This window comes from Canis lupus, chromosome 2 (genome assembly GCF_003254725.2).
Source record: "Canis lupus dingo isolate Sandy chromosome 2, ASM325472v2, whole genome shotgun sequence".
Classification (NCBI taxonomy): Eukaryota; Metazoa; Chordata; class Mammalia; order Carnivora; family Canidae; genus Canis; species Canis lupus.
In genome coordinates, this window is record NC_064244.1 from 15,833,100 (window position 1) to 15,848,314 (window position 15,215).

The following is a 15,215-nucleotide window of genomic DNA, read 5'->3' on the forward strand; positions in this document are numbered from 1 at the left end:
CCCCTCCTGACTGATATTAAGGGTATTTCCAGTTTTTCACTCTCATAGACAACACAACCCTGAAAATCCTTTCATATTCCTTCTAGTGTACAACGTGGGCAACTATTTTCCTAAGATGCTGAGAAATAAAACTCTGGGCTGAAGGTTAAGTGCATTTTTTGTTTTGCTTTTTTGTATATTCTATCAAACAGCCTCCCCCAAAGGCCAGAACTTTCTTGTGTGTAGATACCCGTGTTTATATAACAGAATGCCCTAGAAGACTAGACTCTAAGCCAATATTTTTTAGAAGAGGGACTTTTACATAAAAGTTGCAAGACTTCTGCCTTTAGGATTGTCATTCTAATTTTTGGGTTCTCTGTGTCATTGAAAAGTGAGTGTGAGTCTCAGGCCACACTCAGATGTGCAAGATTATATCACCATATTCACAGCCATGTTATTCCCGTATCAAGTCCCTGTTCTCCCTGGCACTTGAAATGAAGTCTCAGTCAAATCAGGGGGATCTCTGTGCATTCTATGTGTTACTTCGTTAGTGGGGAGTCCGCCTCTCACTTCCCAGGATTGGTCGCTGGCTTGTGGTAGAAGGCTGAGCTTTGTGGGAGTGGCCTGAGGGCAGGTATGTCTCTTGTTCTTTACTCTGGGACCTAGCTGGGATACTCACTTCCCATCTGACCCTCGGCCCCATGGCCTTGCCAGACCTGGCTCTTTCTCAGCTATGACTGACCACTTTGAGGCAGAGAAAACAAGTAGCTGTGCTTCCTTGTCACGTTGGTGCATGGAGAACCGTACCAGGCTTTGTCTACCCTGTCTGGGCAGTCATGCATTGTAGCCATGCTAGATGGTATCCCTGGGAGCTTTCTCATAAGCAAAGAGGAAAAGAAGCTCTCCTTCCAGATTCCCCAAGCAAATATATGGTTTCTAGAAACCCTCATCTCCATTTGGGCCCTGGGCTTAGTATGGGGGTAGGGAGTGGGAGTCCTACGTAGGGTGAACATATGTCTGGGCTGCTTTGCCTGAGACGGTCCTGATTTGTATCTGTGATCTCAGCATAATTCAATAGTTCCCCATTTATCTGTGGTTTCACTTTCCCTGGTTTCAATTACTCTTGGTCCACTGTGGCCCAGAAGCCGATGATCCTTCTCCTAACCTACCATCAGAAGGTCAATAGTGACCTAACGCTATCCTACATCATTCACCTCACTTCATCTCGTCATGTAGACATTTTAGCATCTCATCTCATCACAAGAAGAAGGGTAAGTACAGTACAATAGAAATTTTCAGACAGAGAGAGTCAGAGAAACCACATTCACATAACTTTGATCACAGAATGTTATTATAATTGTTCTATTTTATTGTTACCTGTTATTGTTAATCTCTTATTGTATCTACTTTATAAATTAAACTTCATCATAGATATGTATATATAGGAAAAAGTATAGTATAATATATATATATTATATATATAAAGTATAGTATAGTATATATATATAGTATAAAGTATAGTATAGTATAGTATATAGTATACTATATATACTATAGTATATATAGTATACTTTTACTTTATAAAAGTAAAAGTATAGTATAATATATATATATAATATATATATATTATATATATATATATATAAAGTTTTGGTGCTATCCACAGTTTTAGGCATCTGCTAAGGGTCTTGGAATCTGTCCCCATGGATATGGGGAGCAACTGTATTCATAGCATTTCTTTTCACTTTCAAAAGTGAACCAGTTTGGATGCTCACCCTACCCACACAGAATTTAATTTACCTGTTTCCTTACTAACTCTCCTCTCTTCCAACAGAGAGAATCTGTAGCTCATTTTGGCTTACAAGACCTGACTTTTACCATCACCTCAAATTCTTTCCAACATAGTGTTTATGGCCTAAAATTAATGCTGTGACTCTTTCAAGGCCAGACTTTTGACACAGAAATGTCCAGATGTCTGAACCTCCAAAAAGCATTCCTCTGCTTCTCTGATGTAATAACACCTCCCTGGGATGTACAAACGGATGCCTCACAGTCTACTTTGACTGGTAAGGGGCCATAGAGTAAAAATAAATTAGCAGTAATGAAGAAAACATCAAATAGGATTCTAAAAATTTACCCTCCCACATCCCCCCTCCTGTAATTCCCCCTGAACTTATAAAGAAAGTTGGCTTCTTCTAGGGGTGTTCTCTGCTCCCATGCTCCCCAGGAAGTAGGAACAGCATCTAAGTTGGGTTCTCTAGAGAGTCAGTTCCTCTGGAGGCACCTGGATGCATCACTGGCCTATGAGGTAGATCCCCAAATTATACACAACCCTAGAGAGAAGGAGACTCCGAGTTAACTGGAATGAAGTTTCTGCCACCCCAGGGAATGGGCACACAAAATAGAAACCAAACAGACTTGGAGAATAATAAAGCGAATTACATTTTTTACCTATCTGAGTTGTGGCCTAAGATTTATCTCTGCTGCATGTAGGGATTCACATGGGATTTATAATAGTAACAATAGTGAAGAGAGCTATAATAATGATGATAGTAATATATATTGACTGTTTACTATGGTTGGTTCTAAGGACTTCACATGTTACTATGCCATAGATATTATCATTTGTCCCATTTTATAGCGGAAAATGGAGTCACAGAGAAATTAAACTATTGCCCAAGGTCAAAGGATACGTTGGCCCTGCAGACTGATGACAAACTGTATAATGGAATCTGGGGCAGGTCACTCCGGGACATGAGAAAATTGGTATGCAGAGCGGAGGCAAGCTTCTCAGAAATTGTTGTGGTTCTAGAAGTATATCAATGGGTCAAGATGAAACTGCATTTGAAGAAAAAAAAATCTGCAGCACTGTTGCAGACCCCAGCTTGGACCACCCAGGCAGAGGACCCCGGGCTGCAGGCACACCCACATCCCCTTAACGTGCCTTGAGGTTCCTGAAACCACTGCAAACCAGCTGCGCTTTGGAGGAGGATCCCAGTTTCCAGTGCCACAGCAAGAAAGCATCCTCCTTCCTAAAAGGGATGCGATTTTTGTTTTGTTTTGCCTTTGAGACAACCTTTAAAAGTTTTCTGGAAGAACAAATGCCTTCCTGCTTCTCCTGATCTTGTCCGTGAGGAATAGAACGTTTGGCAGTGGACTGTCACATAAAAGCTAAGAAGGGTATGGGACTTCTGCAAACTGGAAGGGACCCTGTAAGTGGCAAGAGTTTAGGCTCAACTGGCCCCCTTTCCCTGGCTGAGGCCCAGAGGGAAATGAGGAGAGGAAGAAGGCTTGGCCCAGTAGGCAGGTGAGCAATCCCCCGGCATCACATGCTCCCTTTAAAGAAAGGCAGCTACTCAGGTCCACACTGCAAACTGGTTAACAATAACCCCTAGATAAGTGAGGAGATCGGAGAGAGACAATGGGGTTAGAGAATGCCTGGCCTCGGGAGCGCCCATGCAGTGTGGCTTGGGAGCATGAGAGGACAGAAGCACCAAAGGGTGCCTGGCCCCAGGGGCCTGAGGCCACCTCAGTGTTGGGAGGGGGCTAAGGTTGGGGCTGCAGGGCAGCAGAGCATTTCCCTGCGTGTCTCTCAGCAAGGAGCTATGAGCACAGAGAACCAAAGGACAGCAAAATAGGGTGCCTGGATGGCTCAGTGGTTGAGCGCCTGGATTATCATCTGCCTTTGGCTCAGAATGTTAACCCCGGGATCCTGGGATCCATTCCTACATCGGGGTCCCCGCAGAGGCCCTGCTTCTCCCTCTGCCTGTGTCTCTGCCTCCCTCTCTCAAGAATAAATAAACAAAATCTTTAAAAAATAAAATAAAATAAAAAGTTACATTTCTTATGCACCTGAGTTTAAGATCTGAGTAATTGATACCCACTTTGTTCATTTTAGGATGTTTGCTAGAATAGGCCCTTTCTCACTAACAACAGGAGTACCTGTTACTCTCTGAGAACCTGGGGTGTCATCATGAACTGGAAGGCCGATGAGAAGTGTTGTGTCTTAGTCACGTGCGTTGTGCATTCAGGTGAGTGGCATTTTTCTTGATTTGGGGTGTGAGTGGCGGGCGAGTCTTGGCTTTACGTGAATGAAGACAATGCGAATTCCTAAGGAAAAAGATGTTCATTAAAGGTCTGGTTGTTGTTCTCAGGTAAGAAACAAAAGGAAAAAACGAAAGTGTCTGTTTTTGAGACTTGGGGAGACCGTGGCCCAGGGGACAGCGTGAGAGTGGGCCCCAGCATCTCTCTGGAGCTGACGGGGTGTTCTGTTAAAGGCAGTTGGCAGAGATGCTGGCGATCCCGGGCAGGGGCAGTGGTCGTCAAACTGCAGCAGGGGGCTGGGAAGAGCAGGGCAGCCCGAAGACTTGCCCATGGACATCGTGGAAGTTCAGGCTCTGAGGAGTTGATGGAAGAAGCTGAGACCCAGAAGTGACCGTGACACACGGTGGGTGCGCAGAGCTCTGTGATATGCAAGGTAGGAACACCACAGTACTTTTGGACAGACACTGGCCTCCTTATCGGCAGTTCCATTTCTGTTATTTCAGCGACCCTTGGTCACCTGTGGCCCGGAAGCAGATGATCATCCTTCCAATGTGTGATCAGAGGGTCCATTAAGAGAAAACGCTACGTCACAATGCCCATGTCACTCACTCTCGCTTCATCTCAGCAGGTAGGCATTTTAACATCTCACGTCATCACAAGAAGGGTGAGTACAGTACAGTAAGATGGTTTGAGAGAAGAGAATGAAATCTTGCCATTTGAGGCACCTGGGTGGCTCAGTGGTTGAGCGTTTGCTTTCAGCTCAGGTGGTGATCCCAGGGGTCCTGGGATCAAGTCCCACATTGGTCTCCCCACAGGGAGCCTGCTTCTCCCTCTGTCTCTGTCTCTCTTTCTGTGCTTCTCATGAGTAAATAAAAATAAAATCTTAAAAAAAAAAAGAAATCTTACCATTGGCAGCAACATGGTGGATGAGAGGATTTCGCTAAGTGAAATAAGTCAGACAGAGAAAAACAAATACTGTATAATTTCACTTACATGCATACTATAAAACAACAAAACAACAGTAAAAGCCAGAAACAGACTGATAACCACAGAGAATAAACCGGTAGCTGTTGGAGATGAGGGGTGTGGCAGGGGTAGATAGAACAGATGAAGAAGATGAAGAGAAACAAACTTATTTATCTGATAAACAAGTCACAGAGATGGAAAGTACAGCATAGGGAATATAATCATAATATTGTAATAACTGTATGGTAACTACTCTTATGGTGAAGATTTTGTAATGTGTATGACTGTCAAATCACTATGTTGTGCATCTGAAACTAATATATGTCAACTGTACTTCAGTTTAAAAAAATATCTTGAGAGCAAGAGAGAGACCGCATTCACAATAACTATTATTATAGTATATTGTTATAATTGTTCTATTTTATTATTAGTTGTTGGTCTCTTAGCTGTGCCTAATTTACAAATTAATCTTTATCATAGGTATTTATGTGTAGAAAAAAAAAAACAGAGTATATACAGGGTTTCGGGCACCCCTGGGGTGTTTTGGAATGTGTCCCCCATGGATAATGGGGGGACTATTGTAAAATCAGATCTGGTTTAATGTTCACTAACTTGGCTAACTGAATATTCCAGCCAGTCATTTTTGGGAGGCTGTGACTCCAAGGTGAAAATGTTTCTCTCCAGGTACCTAAACCTCCCAGACAAAAACTTGAGTAAAGAAGGCAAATGGTTTTGGTGAAGTCCAGAGGTATGATCTTGAGAAGTCCCCTGCACCACTACTATCACCCTCGGAGTCTTGGCCAAGTGTATCCTGGCTGCGGAGAGACAGCAATGCCAGCAAGACCATATGCTGCATCACGGCAAGGTGTTTCTCCAGCTGGCATAGGAACTGGCTGCCAATAGACCATTTCTGCTCCACGAGCCACCTGCTTCTGGTGTTCTGATACATAATAAGATCAGGGACTCTCATGGGCATTTGCCCATGGCTTACCTTTTCCCTGTAAAATGAGTTCCTTGGTCAGAAGTCATACTGTGTTGAGAGGCCTGCCACTCAGCAGGTCTAGGGAGAGTGTGCTGGCAGCAGCATAACGACAGCCAGAGAAACCAAATCCAAATCCAGAATAAGGGCCTGTTCCAAAGAGAACAACCGAGCTCCCTTCCCTCATGGAAAAGGTCCAATGTAATCAGCCTGCCACCTGGTAGCTGGCTCCTCCCTCAGGACTCCTCACTGGACTAAATGGCACTGCCAGTAACTCAGTTCATCAGGCCAAAATCCTAGGAGTCCTCAGTCACTTTTCATTTCCTTTACACTCAAAATCTAATTTGCCAACAGGTACTCCTCTTTCTCTCTTTTATTTATTTATTTTCTAAAAGATTTATGTATTCATTTATTTATTTGAGAGAGAGAGAGAAGCAGAGGGTGGGGAGTGGGCAGAGGGAGAGAATCCTCCAGCAGGCTCCCCACTGAGCACAGAGCCCGACACCGGGGCTTGATCTCACGATCTTGAGACCAGGACCTGAGCCAAAATTGAGAGTCCAATGCTTAACTGACTGAGCCACCCAAGCACCTCTGTTTCTCCTTTTTAAATGGACCCCAAATCTGATCTTTTTTCAATTGCTTCCACCGTAATCACCAAAATCCAAGTCACTGTCATCTCCCCGGCCCCTGAAATACCCTTCCAGCTGGTCAGCCTGCTTCTACTTGGACTTGGCAACAAACCGTTCTCCACATAGCAGTGATTTAAAAATGTTTTTAATGTGTGATAAGATACACATAACCTAAAAATGTACCATAACCATTTTTAGGTGTGCAGTTCAGTAGTGTTAAGTACATTCACATCTTTGTGCAACCAGTCACCAGACTTCTATCTTGCAGAACTGAAACTTTATACCCATCAACAGAAACAACCCTCTCCTCCCTCCTTCCAGTCCCTGGCAATCACCATTCTACTTTCTCTCTCTATGAATCTGATTACTCAGTGCACTCCATGAGAGTGGAACCATATGGTATTTGTCCTTCCTTGACTAGTTTATTTCACTTAGCTTAATGTCACACTGTATGCCAGAATTTCCCTCCTTTTTAGGGCTGAATAATACTCTATTGTAGGAATATGCCACAGTTCGTTTAGCCAGAGTGATATTTTTAGTTTTAAAGATTTTATTTGTTAGAGAGAGAGAGAGCACACAAAAGCAGGGGGAGGGGTAAAGGGAGAGATACCAGCCTTGATCCCAGGACCCTGAGATCATGACCTGAGCCGAAGTCAGATGCTTAGCCAACTGAGCCATCCAGGTGCCCCTAGCCAGAGTGACTTGTAAAAACATATTAAAAACATATATGTAAAACATATATATTTATATATATATGTATATGTTTAGTTTGTTCAACAAAGAAGTGGCATGGGAAATATACAAAACCAATTTTAATGAGTAGATGTTGCTTGCGTACTGATTTCAATAAGACAACTATAAAAAATGTTTCTGAGACAATGGGGAAATTTGAACAAGAAACAGAATTTTACTAAGGAAGGATTTTTAAAAAGTATTATTGTGAAAAAAAAAGTATTATTGTGTGTGTGTGATAAGGGTATTGTTAGGTATTTAAGAACATCGTATCTTCTAGAGATACTAATAAAATATTAATAAGTAAGATGCTGTACTATGGAATTTAAGTACTATGGAAAAAAATGTGTGTGTAGTAGAAAAATAGGTGAGATGAGATAGGCAAAATGTTAATCATTGTTGAAGTTAAATCATGCATAAAGGGAGGCTTATTGTATTTATCTGTCTACTTTTGTATATATTTGAAATCCCATTAAAATATTCTTCAAGTCACATACTATTATCGTATTGCTGTCTATTCATGTATTAACAAAGCTAAAGAGGGAAATTGACACTAATGCAATATTAGTAGGAGACATTAATACCCCACTCACACCAATAATCTATTATCCAGACAGAAAAATCAATAAGAAAACATTGGCCTTAAAAGACATGTTAGACCAGATGGACCCAACAGGTATTTACAGAACATCCTATCCAAGAGTACCAAAATACATATTCTCAAATACACACAAAACATTCTTCAAGATAAATTGTATGTTAGGCCACAAAATAAATCTTCATGAATTTAAGAAAATTGAAATCATACCAAACATCTTCTTTAAACATAATATATGAAACTAGAAATTAATTCAAGAAAAAAAACTGGAAAACTCAAAAATCTGTGGAGATTAAATAACATGTTATTGAGCAATCAATGGATGAAAGAAGAAATCAAGAGAAATAAAAAAAAAACCTTGAGACAAATGAAAACAGAAATGCAACATATCAAACTGTATGGGACACAGAAGAAGCAGAGAAGTTCATAGTGATAAATGCCTATATCAATACACAAGAAAAATTTCAAAGAAAAACCAAACTTTACACCTCAAAAAACTAGAAAAAAGAAGAATAAATGAAGCCCAAAATTAGTAGAAGGAAGGAAATTAAAAAAGCAGAGTGGTGATAAATGAAAGAGAAACTAAAAATAAAATAGAAAAGACCAGTGAAGCTAACAGCAGCTAATTATTTGAAATGATGAAATTGACATAGGTTTAGCTAGACTCACCAAGAGAAAAAGAGAGGACACAAATAAAATCGGGAATCAAAGGCTAGATGTTTCTACTGTTATCAGGGAAATACAAAGGATCATAAGAGATAATCATGAACAATTATAGCCAATGAATTTAACAATCTAGAAGAAATGAATAAATTTCTAGAGATAAACAAGCTATCAAGACTGAATCATGAAGAAATAGAAAATCTGAACAGACTGATTGCAAGTAAGGAGATTGAATCAGTAATCAATTACCTCAAAACAAACAAAAGTCCAGGACCAGACAGTTTCACTGTGAATTCTATCAAACTTTCTTTTCTTTCTTTCTTCTTTCTTCTTTCTTCTTTCTTTCTTTCTTTCTTTCTTTCTTTCTTTCTTTCTTTCTTTCTTTCTTTCTTTCTTTCTTTCTTCTTTCTTTCTTCTTTCTTTCTTTCTTTCTTTCTTTCTTTCTTTCTTTTCTTTCTTTCTTTTAAAAAAAATTGTATTTATTTATTCATGAGAGACACACACAGAGAGAGGCAGAGACACAGGCAGAGGGAGAAGCAGGCTCCATGCAGGGAGTCCAATGTGGAACTTGATCCCAGGTCTCCAGGATCACACGCTGGGCTGAAGGTGGCACTAAACCGCTAAGCCACTGGGGCTTCCCTCCTTGTTCAGACAAGGATGTTCACTCCTGACATTTATTACACGTGGCATTGGAAGTCCTAGGTACAGAAAGTAGACAAGAAAAGGAAGTAAAAGTTATGCAAATTAGAAAGGAAGAAGTCAAACTTGCATATTTGCAGATGAAATATTGTATCACCCTAAAGATTCTACCAAAAAACTGTTAGAATAAAGAAATTTAGTATAGTTGCAGGATACAAAATCAATATAAAAAATAAGTTTCATTTCTAAATGCTAATAACAAACTATTAGAATGATAAATTAAGAAAACAATTCCATTTATAATTGCATCAAAAAAGAATAAAATACCTAGAAATATATTTACCCAGGGAGGTAAAAGACCTATACACTGAAAACTATAAAACACTGATGAAAGAAATGGAAGAAGACACAAATAAATGGAAAGATATTCATGCTTGTGGACTAGAAGAATTAAGATTGTTAAAATGTCTATGCTACAGATTCAATGAAATCCCTATCAAAATCCCAATGGCATTTTTCACAGAAATGGAACAAATAATCCTAAAGTTTGTATGAAACTGCAAAAGACTCTGACTAATCAAAGTTATCTTGAGAAAAAAGTACAAAGCTGGAGGCTCAGTCTCCCTGATTTCAAAGTACACTGCAAAGCTATAGTGTTCAAAACAGTGCAGTACCAGCATAAAAACAGACACACAGATCAGTGGAGCAGCAGAGTGCCCAGAAGTAAATCATGCGTATATGGTCGATTGATTTATGACAAAGGAGCCAAGAATATATATAGGAAAAGGATTATCTTTTCGGTAAATAGTGTTGGGAAAACTGGACAGTCACATGTAAAAGAATGAAACTGGACCTCTATCTTATACCAAACACAAAAACTAACTCAAAATGGATTAAAGACTTGAATGCAAGGCCTGAAACCATAAAAGTCCTGGAAGAAATTATAGTTGGTTAGTTCTTTGACATTGGGCTTGGCAATGATTTTTTGGATCTAACATCAAAAGCAAAGGCAACAAAAGCAAAAATAAACAGGCAGGACTACATCACACTAAAAAGCTTCTGCACAGCAAAGGAAATTATAAAAAAAATGAAAAGGCAGCCTATTGAATGGGAAAGAATATTTTCAATCCATATATCTCATAAGAGGTTAACATCCAGAATATATAAAGAATTTACACAATTCAGTAGCAAAACAAAACCAGAAACAATCCATTTTAAAAATAGGCAGAGAATCTGAATAGACATTTTCCCAAAGAAGACATACATTTGACCAACAAGTACACGAAAAGGAGCTTGACATCACTAATCATCAGGGAAATGCAAATCAGAAACACAGTGAGTAGAGCACGTGATTTTTGATTCTGGGTTGTGAGTTTGAGCCCTATGTTGGATGTAGAGATTGCTCAAAAAAAAAAAAAAAAAACTACAATGGGAAATCACCTCACACTTGTTAGAATGGCTGTTATCAAAAAGAGAAGAAATAAATGTTGTTGAGAATGTGAAGAAGATGATATCCTCATTCACTATTGATGGGAATGCAAAATGGTGCAGCCACTGTGGAAAACAGTTTGGAGGTTCGTTGAAAAATTAGAAATGGAACTACCATATGACCCAGCAATTCCACTTCTGAGTATTTGTCCAAGGAAATAAAGACATTAACTAAAAAAAAAAAAAAAAATACGTGCAACTCCAAGTTTATTGCAGCATTATTTACAATAGCCAAGGTATGGAAACAATCTGTGCCCACTGAGGATAAATATATAAAGAAAAGAATATATATATGTAATATATGTATACATATATAAAATATTCTATTGTGTGTATACAAGTGAGATCATATGGTATTTGTCTTTCTCTGTCTGACTTATCTCACTTAGCATATTGTTCTCATGGTCCACCCATGTGGACTACCTCAAAAATGGCAGAGTTCAGTCTTTTTTTATGGCTGAATAATGTTCCATTGTGTGTGTGTGTGGGTGGGGGATGTATGATCTCACTTGTTTGTGGAATTTAAAAAAAAGAAAAAGAAAAAAACTGAACTGATAGATACTGAGAACAGACTGACAGTGGCCTAAGGCTGGGATGGGAGTAGTGATCAAAATGGGTAAATTGGGTCAACAAGCACATGAGAAAATGCTCCGTATCACTGGCCATCAGGGAAATACAAATGAGATCCCACTCACACCAGTGAGAATGGTGAAAATTAACAAGACAGGAAACAACAAATGTTGGAGAGGATGTGGAGAAAGGGGAGCCCTCTTGCACTGTTGGTGGGAATGTGAACTGGTGCAGCCACTCTGGAAAACTGTGTGGAGGTTCCTCAGAGTTAAAAATAGAGCTACCCCATGACCCAGCAATTGCACTGCTGGGGATTTACCCCAAAGATACAGATGCAGTGAAATGGCAGGACACGTGCATCCCAACGTTTCTAGCAGCAATGCCCACAATAGCCAGACTGTGGAAGGAGCCTCGGTGTCCATCGAAAGATGAATGGATAAAGAGGATGTGGTCTATGTATACAATGGAATATTACTCAGCCATTAGAAACGACAAATACCCACCATTTGCTTCCACATGGATGGAACTGGAGGGTATTATGCTGAGTGAAGTAAGTCAATCAGAGAAGGACAAACATTATATGGTCTCATTTATTTGGGGAATATAAAAAATAGTGAAAGGGATTAAAGGGGAAAGGAAAGAAAATAAGTGGGAAATATCAGTGAGGGTGACAGCACATGAGAGACACCTAACTCTGGGAAACAGACAAGGGGTGGTGGAAGGGGAGGTGGATGGGGGGTTGGGGTGACTGGGTGACGGGCACTGAGGGGGGCACTTGACGGGATGAGCACTGTCTGTTATGCTATATGTTGGCAAATTGAACTCCAATAAAAAATATACAAAAAAACCCCACAAAATGTATAAATTTCCAGTAATAAAATAAATAAGCCCTAGGGATGTAACATGCAGCATGGAGACCATAGTTAATAATACTGTATATTTGAACGTTGCTTGAGGAGTAGATCTTAAAAGTTCTCATCACAAGAAAAAATTTGTAACTAAAGGAAGTGATAGATTTTAACCAGATTTATTATGGTGAACACTTCACACTACATATAAATAATGAATCATCAAGTTGTTTGTTGAAACTAGTATTATTTGTCAGTCATATCTCAATAACAAAGTAATCACAAAATTCTTAGCTCATACTAAAACAAAAGTATGTGCTAATTGCCACGAGCAGGTATAAAGAATTTAGTCTTGGGAAATTCAAAGAATTCAGAAATCAGCTACAGGAATTCAGATAATAAAGAGATTATTTTCAGCTCTAGCAGTCAAAGACAGTTGGATGAGGCAATATTATCTGAGATGGGCTCTGAGACAAGGGTAGAATTTAAACAGGAAAGAGGATGGAGTGGGTTAAATCCATAATTTACAAGCTAGTAATAAATTTACAAGATATTTTGTCTCATATAAGAAAAATACATGTATATGAATCACCTATGGATCTTATTAAAATGCAGATTCTGATTCAGTAGGTGTGGCATTGGATATGACATTTCTCCCAAGCTCCCAGGTGATGCCGATGCTGTTGGTCCAGAGAGCGAAGGGTGAGGTATTTCAGGTAGATGGGACAGCATGAGCAAAGGCCCGGGTTGGGGAATATAATACGAGCTGCAATAGACCCAGAAACAAGAGCAGTCCAGTTAATCAGAGTCTCGTCTGTATATGACGCAGCTGTGGGAAATAAATCTACAATGGCAGATCAGTTCTGAGCTGTAGAAAGTTCCAAGCGTCAAGTTTCAAACTGTGGACTTTAGGCTAGTAATAGGAAAACACAGAAGGCTTTTGAGCAGGGGAATAACATGATCAGAAGGGATGTAAAATTAATCTGGCTACGGTATGCAGGAGCCAAGGAGACCAGAGAGCTAACAATCCAAGTGAGAAGGACTAAGGGCTTAAGATGGAAAAATGCTGGCAAGATTGGGGAGGAAAAAATTATTTTTATGTAGCAATGGATGTGCAAGAATGGTGAATCAGATAAATAAATGAATCCATAATAAGTAAAGTCAGTCTTTCCTTTTCTAAGTTTTTAAATTGTTTAATCCCTGCACCCAATGTGGGGCTCAAACTCATGACCCCAAGATCAAGAGTCACATGCTCTTCCAACTGAGCCAGCCAGGTGCCCCAAATGAATCCACAATAAAGTAAAAAACTTACAAAGGAAGATGGTACTAATAGAAAACAGGAAGGGTACTCTTTTTCTGGGGAAAATATAATAGCAGCACTCACTGGATATTCAGTATATGCCCTTCATAGATTCAAGTGCCTTTTTTTTTTCTTTTTTGGCTTTGTCTCCTTTAATCTTTACCACAGTCCTAGGAAGAGATACCATGTATATGTCCCATTTTAAGAATTAAAAAACTGAGGGACAGACCAAATAAAGTGACTTGCACAGCTAGTAAGGGGTGGAGTCAACCCTGGAAGCAGGCATTCTGGGTCCAGATACAATTCCTAATTGTTCGTCTCCTCTTCATACCCGTTAGATGTATTTTGGGATGTCTCCCTCACTCATTTCTCTTGTGGGTTGGGAACCACAGGGCCAACCTGGCCATAGCTAGTTGTCCAGGGAAGGAAACCTGACAGGATGGGCCATCCACTGGCTGGCCTGAAACCTAAAATATGGTGACCTGGTGGGAGAAGTGAATTGGCCTACTCTCCTTCCTCTCTTGGAAATTTGGAATAAGGAAGCAGATTGATTCTGGAAGATAAAAGAAGGGAAGAAGGGAGGCTCTGGTCTCTGCCCTGCCTGAGACTCTCCCTGTACCTCTGGGATCTTGGGCCTCTCATTAAGTCTTTGTTTTTCTGGGGTAAGTAATCTCTGTTCTTCATGCACAAAGGATATTTACTTGAGCTCAATAATTTATTTCCTTCTAAGAATTTACCCAGATCCATTGAAAATACCACCTCCTGCATATCACAGCCACAACAATTTTGCTAACATCCCTTCTGATCATGTTACTCCCTGGCTCAAAACACTTAGGTAATGCTAGTTAAGCATGGACTCTCTAGTATCCCTCTGTCATCTTAAAAGTAGGTAAAGGTGGGCAGCCCCGGTGGCGCAGCGGTTTGGCGTCGCCTGCAGCCCAGGGCGTGATCCTGGAGACCCTGAATCGAGTCCCACGTCAGGCTCTCTGCATGGAGCCTGCTTCTCCCTCTGCCTGTGTTTCTGCTTCTTTCTCTGTGTCTCTCACAAATAAATAAATAAAATCTTAAAACAAATAAAAATAAAAAAATTAAAAGTAGGTAAAAATAGGGGCACCTGGCTGGCTTAGTCAGAAGAGCATGCGACTCTTGATATCTGGGTCATGAATTCAAGCCCCAAGTTGGGAGTAGAGATTACTAAAAGAAAATAAATCAACTTAAAAAAATAGGTAAAAATATGTGGGGTACTGTGTATCTGAAACATTCAAAAGTGAAAGCCTAGTAGTCAAACCTGAGCCCACACCAGCTAGAGGGGGTGTTTGGAAGAAAAATGTGTTTCTGGCAAGAATTGCAAATAGTCCTCAATGTGCAGGATTCTCTCTCTTTCTTTAAAAACATTTTTGTTGCTGTTGTTGAGGTATAATTGACATACACATTATATTAGTTTCAGGTGTACGATGTAGTGAGTCAATAATTTGTGTATATTGTGAAATGATCACTGCAATAAGTCTAGTTAAGGTCTACCACCATATACAGTTACCAATCTTTTTTTGTGATGAGGATTATTTATTTATTTATTTATTTATTTATTTATTTATTTATTTTTGATGAGGACTTTAAAATTGTGCCCTTGGGGGATCCCTGGGTGGCTCAGCGGTTTAGCGCCTGCCTTTGGCCCAGGGCGCGATCCTGGAGTCCCGAGATCGTGTCCCGCGTCGGGCTCCCGGCATGGAGCCTGCTTCTCCCTCTGCCTGCGTCTCTGCCTCTCTCTCTCTATGTCTAT

General features: G+C 40.1%; 1 long non-coding RNA gene across 1 annotated transcript; it reads left to right on the forward strand.

Annotated features, from left to right (window-relative positions):
• The first annotated feature begins 485 nt into the window (after positions 1 to 485).
• LOC112670273 (uncharacterized) lies at positions 486 to 7,812 on the forward strand. Its single transcript, XR_003142843.3, has 4 exons — positions 486 to 1,254; positions 4,222 to 4,426; positions 4,527 to 4,651; positions 5,674 to 7,812. It is a non-coding gene; the product is annotated as an uncharacterized LOC112670273 (long non-coding RNA).
• The last annotated feature ends 7,403 nt before the right edge of the window (positions 7,813 to 15,215 follow it).